Here is an 8,903-nt window from a genome sequence, read left to right as displayed (position 1 = left end):
AGTCTTGTCTTTCTCACTTGATAGTGGTGCAAAAGCGGGTCCAGCTGGCAGGTTTGTGAACAGTCAATCCAAACAAAATCCCAACCTCACTGCCCCATCTACTGGACCCATGACAGCAATGCACGTGCTGCCTTCCCGGCCTCCGGGTTAGAAATATAAGATGTTGGTGCATTCAAATGCTTTTGAACAAAATGTACTCTGCGACATAAACATTTCTGCCAATGTGGTGTGATACTATAAACAACAACACTGACAATTTACATCATAATTTGAGTCAAACATAACTTCTTTCCTTACAGGTTTTTTTTTCCTGGAGGGAATGTCATCTTATGCCAACTGATTGATTGTAATCACAAAGTTATCAGCTCTCCTAGGCAACCCAAAGCAGCTTACTCACTAGTTTGGAAAGCAATTAGGTCTGCGCTTTATAGATAAGCTGAATAATGGGCATGTCAATAAACACTTGAGGGAGCACAAATAATGACATTATGAGCAACACTTCCAAATGTATCAAGACAGTCTAAAAAGAAAGAGTAAAGTAACTCAGCAAGTAGCAGCTAAGTTATGAAAATGTCATGTTTTGAGGAAAAAAACACAGAACAGATACAAAAAGCCATCTTAATATAAACTGCAGGAATGAACAACACTTTTTTTATCAGCAGATTTCACTTGAAATCATAGATTCATGAAGATAATTACCAATGAAAGCAAATAGATGAATAGTTTATAATTTAGTTATCAATAGTTAGTTGTGAGCAACAATAACAATAAGTAAGGAATATTGCATGAATACATTTAGGATCATTGTTTCCCTCTGATAAACTGCTGATCCAGCACAAATGAAAGAAGAGGGAAGGTTGTGTTAAACAGAAGTAGTAAGGTATGACATTTACTCTAGATAAACTCTTAGTATGCTTGTCTGTCTTCATTTGTAATTTCTTAGTCCAGTTTAAGTTACTGGTAAAAGTTACAGGTGTAAGTATATGCAAAAATGGCATAAATGCACCTAAGTGACATTTAAAGACTATTGATCCAAACGATTACTATTATGTTCATTGACAAAGGAGATCCAATGCATTTCAAGCTCTGATTTTAGAGACATTATTGCATGATCTTAAAAGAACATAGATGCAGTCATCAAAAATCAAGCTTTCTAGACTTTAGCAGCTGCTAAATTACTGTGGTGTCTCTGCACTGCACTTCCCAGAGATCACCTCTTCATAAGTATGTTCATATACTGTGGTATATTTTATATTTGCTGGTGATATAGTGTGGGTTTCTGTAGGTGGCAGTCTCTTCTTCTGTTTCTCTGCATAAGATGATAAATGCTGACAAAAGTTGGCATAGCATATAGTTGTTCAGTTTATCTATAGATGCCTCTTGCTGTTTTTTTTTTTTTTTTTTGGATGAACTAGTGTGCAGCTTTAAAGGGAATACAAGATGAGTGATAGAAAGTCAACAGCCCCGTCCTCTCCAGACTACTGTGGACAGCATCCTCAAGTGCTGCCTTCTGGTTGCCACTAATCAGTGTCATCATGCCTGCAGCACACCACTGTCTGCTCATGTGGTTAGAAAATTCTGCAAGGGGCCACTGAGTTTACTCACATTCAGCTCCAGTCGGAGTAAGACACTGAGACGTGACTCAAGCACTGAAAAAGAAACAAGCTCATTTCTGTGCTCGGTTACCAACAGAGCAGTGTGTCATGATGCATTCTTGGTCGGCTCACCTGGTTGAATCACAGCGAAGTGGATGCCAATATACATTCTTCATTTCTACATTTTTCAGCCATTGTCTGCACACTAAGACATACACATTTCTCAGTTCATTACTTTATATGTTTATGTTGTCATTTGTCTTCAGTTTATTACGGTACTTTACATTTTTAATGAGTTCTCTGCCATCACATAATAGGTATACATGAGTTTTACATGTATTTTACGGATCAACAGTGGAAGAAAAGTATAATAAAGTAAAAAATAGTTCAATTCTTACAATCTTTCATCACTCAGAACATCACTTGAAGGTTTACTCTGAACAGCAACTTAATTCAGCGCTTGCGCTGGTCTATTGATTTACTGAAAATAAGCTCCTGCTCTACAAAAAGCTTCTTATTAGCACAATTTGTTGGCTGAATGTTATTGATGCAGAGCAGCAGGCAGAATGTTAGACTGCCAGCCCAGATACTCACTGATGGATCCTACAGACAAACTCATCTGAACAGATTCATTTGTATGCCTCTATTTTCTCATTTAAATTCTGTCATTGAGACACCCAGTATCTCAATTCTGCTATCTTTTTGTCGCTTCCATGTCACTCTGCAACTTTGTCCTTTGTGAGTTGTCCTTTGAAGAAATGATGTGGCCCCTGATTGGTCCCAACGTGGCATCTTTCTGTGGCCTTTGCATCTGTAGAACTGCGCGGAACAAACTTGGCTGAGTGTGTGATTTCTGATGATTGAATCAGGCATCCCAGAGGAAGCTCCCAGGCTTTCAGTGGATCATTGTCTATACCAGCTTCCTCCCTCCGCTCCTGCAGTAATATTTGAAGGTACGGCAGTCATATGAGTCGAGCTGCTGAACGTGCAACCACTTAACTCGATCCTTTTCCCTCTATTCCAATAGAAGTCATGGGACAGGGCTGACAGAGATGGTGTGGGTGATTGGGAATGGCACGTCTGTGCGTGTGGGTGTGCATGTATGTGGAAGCCTTCAGATAAATGATAACTTTGAGGCGTTATTTGTAAGAGCCTGTACCTGCAAGAATGTGTCATATGTCTGAGGTAAAGTGTTCACCTTACATAATAAGTTGTAAGTGCAGTCTAAACCTAATGCTGTGTTGATATCATTTCGAAAGGAATTCTGCTTGGGAGCCAGATGTGCGTGTGTGAGCATCATGAGATACTGATCAATTCTAACAGCCTGCAGTGAGTGCATACCTAGGAGATGCCTTGATTCTTTGCCGAATGACAAGAGTTTAACCTTTCAGTATATGAATGGAGATGATTATATAATAAAAATAAAATATTATTATACTATTGTTCTCTGTCTTAAGTCATTGAATGTCTTCTTTCATTTCCACAAAGTTAAATTTTGGAATAACCACAGTTTTTTCTTTGGGAATCTCACGATTTGATTAGATTTGATTAGATTCTTGGTGTCATGATTCAATTCAGAATCGATTCTCAATTGAATAAATAGAAAGAGGGCATCATATTTAGACCCTTACTCCAAAGAAATGTGTGCAAAAAAAACATTATTTGTATCTTTAACCACTGAAATTCAACATGAATCATAACTGGCAGTTAAGCTAACTGGTCTTGATGAAGGTCACTGAGAACAGAAAACAAAAAAGAAAAGTGTGAGAGTACGCAGCTTTTTCATTAAAAAAAAAGTGAATTGCATTAGTTTAGAAGCATCTTACAGTATTTTCCCTGCATGAGAATAATGAAATGAAAGTGTAATTTACTGACTGACATCACTGGTTAAAGGGATTGACATATTTTCACCTTATTAAGTTGATATGGTGAACATGTCAGCGAACTGTTGTTTATTTACACATCTAGCAGACACAGAGCTTCATTAGCATTTCTTTAAAGTCGTATTCCCTCTCCCCTGAGTCCAGTATCGACTTGCTTTTTCTCTCTTTAATTGATCTCCACTTATTCCTGAAGGAAATATCTGACTCTTTAGCTGTTAAATGCTCCGCTATGTTCACCAGCAAGTTGCAAACGTTGTCTGTCTGCTGTTTGATGCTGGACAGATAGCATACAGCGGGTTAAACAGAGTTCATTTGCAGAAAACAAGCCAGCAGCTAGAAACAAGTTATCATAAAAACCAAATCAATGAGCTGAAGACATTGAAATGTTCTGTAGAGCTGAGAGGAACTGTAGAGTAGAGCGATAATTCTCTGTGAGTTTGTCACTACAACAATCCTTCTCACATTACACATTAAGCTTTAAATCCGTTGTTAATTGTAAAAAAAGAGATCTGTGCAGGTTTAAGGTTTCAGTTGTGAAATCACGGTTCATTTTACCTGGATTATTACTTTATGACAGGGCAGTCTTTTGAAAATGAGCACATACACGGTGCTAACATCCTGCGGGGCTGTAAAGTGGGTGGTAATACAGTGGTTTTTCAAACAGAAACACTTAAGCAGAAACGCTACAAAAACGTACTCTACTCCACATAAAGTAATCCGAGGACTGTGAACCAGTGACTGTTCAGATGCTTTAGATTTAGGCCTGCTATTGGAATGAAAAATAAAGCCAATTTGTAAAATCAAGAAGGACAAGGACATCTGATAAAAACTGTGAAGGCAGTTTCTTTCTAGTATGAACATGCCTCTAATGCTTAGAGGCATTTGTCACGTGATAGTGGAAGGTTACATGCTTTCAGGGTAAATTCAAAGGTATTGTAAGAACACTAATAACATGTATGTGTCATTGACTTTTGCAGCAACATATTGTATATTACTTCCAGCAGCGGTTGTAGCCTGCCTTACCTCATATTTACACTTTCTCTGCTTTAAAATCCTAAAATTTCCTTCCTAGCTCACTGCTTTGAAACTCAGCAGAGGCCACAGTTCAGTTTCAAAGTGAGTTTTGGATATATCGGGGCGCAATTGGGTATATTTTGTACCACTGAGGAAGGTCTCATTGAGTCTCAAGAGAGAATTTCTCTTAATGTTTTCAACCTAGTAAACAAAAATTGGTCCTGTGTAGGTACTGTCAGGGTGCCAAAGCACATGTGAGCAAAGCACGGGTACCTCTGCAATGACTGACAGCTCCACGGTCACACGTGTACCTCACATAAACCCAGTGCTCTGAAAATGGTTAAAGTTTAACTGGTGTTTTCCTAATGGATTTCACATACTTGTGTATAAAATGAGACAGATCTTTTCTCCTCACAACAAACTACTCAAATGACTACCCAAATCCCAAGTACAGAGTGCCATATAATCACTTCTACATGCATACTTGAAAAGAAATCTACATAAACACCCAAATGATTTATCGTAAGACCTTAGAGTGAAGGGAAATTTTTTTTGATCAACAAAGCAAAAAGTTCAGTAGCCCAGATGGTCAAACAATGGTTGATCATTGATGCTGTGTTGACCTACCGCATGTTCCAGAAACAAGCTTTTAAAAGAGTAATGGTGCAGAAAGTTTGTTTTTTCTTCCTCAGCATTTCTAACCAAACAGGCCACATACATTAAGAAGAGCAGCATTAGAGTGAAATTCACACATGTTGTTTGGTAGTAGTTGTGATGGAAGAATAACTGTTAATCGACCAAAGAAACAAATATTTAAGCATTTATACATACATAAGTTTGAAAACATGTGCCTAACCCCAAAAACTGTGTTTCCTGGATATTGGGTATGTCTTAATACAGACGAGTCTCCTAACGTGGTGACTGTGACACACAGAAACTTGCCAGGGATTACTTCACAGTGAGGGATTCCCCAAATCAATTTCCTTTATAAGGGAGCACCCTAATATGGTCGCCACAAGACTACACATTCACCGTCGCTCCCTAATATAGAGGGGACAGGAATCTCTGTGTTTGACCCAAAAGCACACACACCTTGTCAGCTGTGTTTACAACACATGCATGGTAGTTGGTTGAGATGTGCACAAACTGCTGAATTGTCTTTGGGTTTGTATTTTAAATTAGTATTTTTTTCCCCAGTAACCAAGGAAAGACTTACATCAAAGTTTAGAGATATCAGATACACTGATCCTCACATGCCTATTAACTTATCAAGAATAACCTCTCTTGATCTGAAGACAAGATGAAGTTTCCGACTTCAGCTTGTCTGGACATAGAGACTGGACTGGACATAGAGATTTGTCTGGGGTTTGCAGGTGCCATATTTTGACCAAATGATCAAATGAAACTACTGAAAATGGCATGCAACTGAAAACTTAAAGCACAATTATGTATATTTTGCTAAAGGCTGTGGCTAATGCTAATGCTAAATGTGAAAACTGACTATAACAGTAGCACAAGTAGATAGAGTCATAAAATCAGTGAACTAGCTCAGTAATGTCAGTTACACAGTAATAGTTACCAAAAGTTTGCTATTATTAGCCATCAAAAGCTACTGGTCATACCAGACCAAATAAGGCTGTAGCAGCAAAACCCCTGAGTGTGTTCAATCATTTGTATGAATTCAACTTTTCATTTGTAAAAGGAAGAATGTGTTATTTCTTCTTTCAGAAGAGACCTCATTTCAAGTATTTTTAACAGCAGCAATGTTGCACATTTTCAATCTTAAAGACAGAGACAAACCTATCTTGCTTACAGTAGGTCCACATGGTGATTCACTTTGTTAGAAAATTGACTGGCCACAGGTATTTCAGAGAGATTTCAATAATATGCTGTCCTTTTTTTTTTTTGTACAAAACATGCATTGGCCCCTACATTTTAGCTGTCATCTTGTTTGTCCTCAGAGGCCAACCAAAAGCCCAAAAAGAATGTTTGCTCTCAAAGTTCAGACTAACATTTTATTTGACTATTTCCAGACAGACCTGCACAGAAGACACCAAGATGTTGGCCTCTGCCTGGACAGCCAAAACAAACACCAAGCAAGCAGACCAAAAATACACATCCCTCGCAAACAGTCACCTGGAGCTCATGCACCCAGAGTTCATGTTGCCCTTTCTCTCATAAAAAAAAAAAAAAATTCTCTCAGTATTGAAGGTTTTGTATTTGGCTTGCATAGGTTCACACAGTCCAATTTTAAGGGCTTGTGCAGTCACACAGACTCACAAGTAATTGGTGTATGAGAAAGATTTTTGGTAACCTGAGCTGCCTTCAGTTCATTACGGCTAACTCTTGTTAGGTTTGGAGAGACACAAGAAACCTTTTCAAGACCATTTTTCAAAGCTCTCCCTATAAAATCCTGGCTGTGAGAGCAGGCCCGGTTACATAAAGGTAGTAATAAGCACCCACACGGAGGGAATCACACCTTAACTGCCTTAACATGTATTAACGTCATTAGAGCAGTGATACAGTGGAGGGTTTTAGTTAGTATGCAGAGTATATTGGCTAGACTGGCTCATCATTAGCTCATCATTGCACGCTATTTGGAAATCTCTCTATCTCTGGACTGAACCAAGCAGTGTTTTGGTAATAATTTAACTTTTGAAGACAGTTTTGGATTATCATTCTTAATAGTTAAATTCAAAGTATAGAGAAATACAAAAAATAACTTGAGATATATTTAATGTATACAGCCTAATACCACAAATCACAAATTAGCTGTCATTTGTAGCATAGCAAAATATGCTAAAGTGAGTGAAAGAATGAATAATCTTGCTGTCATTGCATATTTGATTCAAAGACAGGCAGCTGTAAATGCATTTTTTAAGGCAGAATGTTTTGGGGATTTGATTTTATAATAAAGATTGCATGCTGTGTGCATTATTGTGATGTGAAGTGATCTATGACAAAGATGCTGTGATACTGCAGCTTTTGTATGAACAAAGAATCAGATTGTGCCAAGTCTAGATCGTTGACCCCAGCAGACACACTGTGGCACATGATCTGTCCTGGTTAAATTGCTACTGTAATTATGAAATTAAGTGGCGTATGGATTTTATTCTGCTGCCCAAATTGGAAAACCTCATTTTCTGTGTACACAGAGTCTCAAGTCTCAGTTCACCTCCCTTCCTCACACACACAAATACACGCACACTTACAGTTGCCCATAGTAAATCCACAAAGAACCTCTGTATGAAATATTTGGGTCACATATACTAAAATGGACTGAGGTCAAATCAGTCAGCATTTGTGGGTAGCAGTTTTTTTCCCATGTCTAAATCCATCATATCATCCATGTCATATAAGCTCAGGGACTATTTACAGGCTGCAACAATGGGTTCCTTCTTTTAAAAATGCTATAAATCCTCCCAAGTCTAGTAGTGTTACATAACAGATCCATGGGAGAGGTTAGTGCATAGCCGTGTGCACCACCTACACAACTTCACTCATGTAAATGTGACATTACTGTGAAAAGGCCATGTGGCATACAAAAGCTGGTATGTGCTACTGGGTGATAGCACAGCCCTACTTAGGGCACGATGATGAAACAGAAATCAGCCCAATAGGAATGCTGATTGGTAAGTTATATTTAACCGCCACCAGAATTTAGGTGGAAGGTAGTCTACAAGAATGTAAACTCTGTAAGCGGAAACTGGTGACTTCTAGGCTATGGAAAACGAAACTGGGTATGGGTTTGGGAAGTCATTGTTAGTTTTCAGTTTACAGGTCTTTGTGAACCTATACTGTAAATGATGGTAATTTAACTTTCATTAGATGAATAACGCTACTATATTAATTGCTACACCCACTTAGAAAAGAATTAAAGAATAAAGTAATAAAGTAAAGAATTAAAATGCAGCTTCAGGCCACACTTTCATGAAAATTGTGGTTTCCCATTCAATTGGTCATCAACAGAATCATGTGAAGCTATACTGAATAAAGGATAATTGAATATCATATTACCGCGACTTACAGAGCCCGGATAGCTCAGTCGGTAGAGCATCAGACTTTTAATCTGAGGGTCCAGGGTTCAAGTCCCTGTTCGGGCGGTAGTGCTTTTACAGTGTTTGCTCTGTTCTTCTCGATGTAATTTCGTTGTACATTAGTTAATTGGACGTGAATCGGACATATTGCAAAATATGCCAACAGTGGAGTTTTCCAAGAAGAGGGCATTTAGTTCCTGTATGATTCTCAATGACACAGGTATCTGTCACAACTACTCAACTTGTAGTGCGGCTTCGCGCTGGTGTCACAGTTATATGGTTGTATGTAACTCATTTTCTAGTGTAAACCTACCAAAGGATAAATCAGTCGTGGTTCAGTTTACCTCATTGCGTATTAACTCAGTCAGTCCTGT

At 38.3% G+C, this 8,903-nt stretch overlaps 1 non-coding gene across 1 annotated transcript; it reads left to right on the top strand.

The window, feature by feature from the left end:
• The first annotated feature begins 8,522 nt into the window (after positions 1–8,522).
• On the top strand, positions 8,523–8,595 carry trnak-uuu. Its single transcript has one exon. It is a non-coding gene; the product is annotated as a tRNA-Lys (tRNA).
• The last annotated feature ends 308 nt before the right edge of the window (positions 8,596–8,903 follow it).

Source organism: Thunnus albacares, chromosome 6 (assembly GCF_914725855.1).
Source record: "Thunnus albacares chromosome 6, fThuAlb1.1, whole genome shotgun sequence".
NCBI classification, from domain to species: Eukaryota; Metazoa; Chordata; class Actinopteri; order Scombriformes; family Scombridae; genus Thunnus; species Thunnus albacares.
Note: the sequence above shows the minus strand (reverse complement) of the source record. Positions and strands in the feature narration are given on the sequence as shown.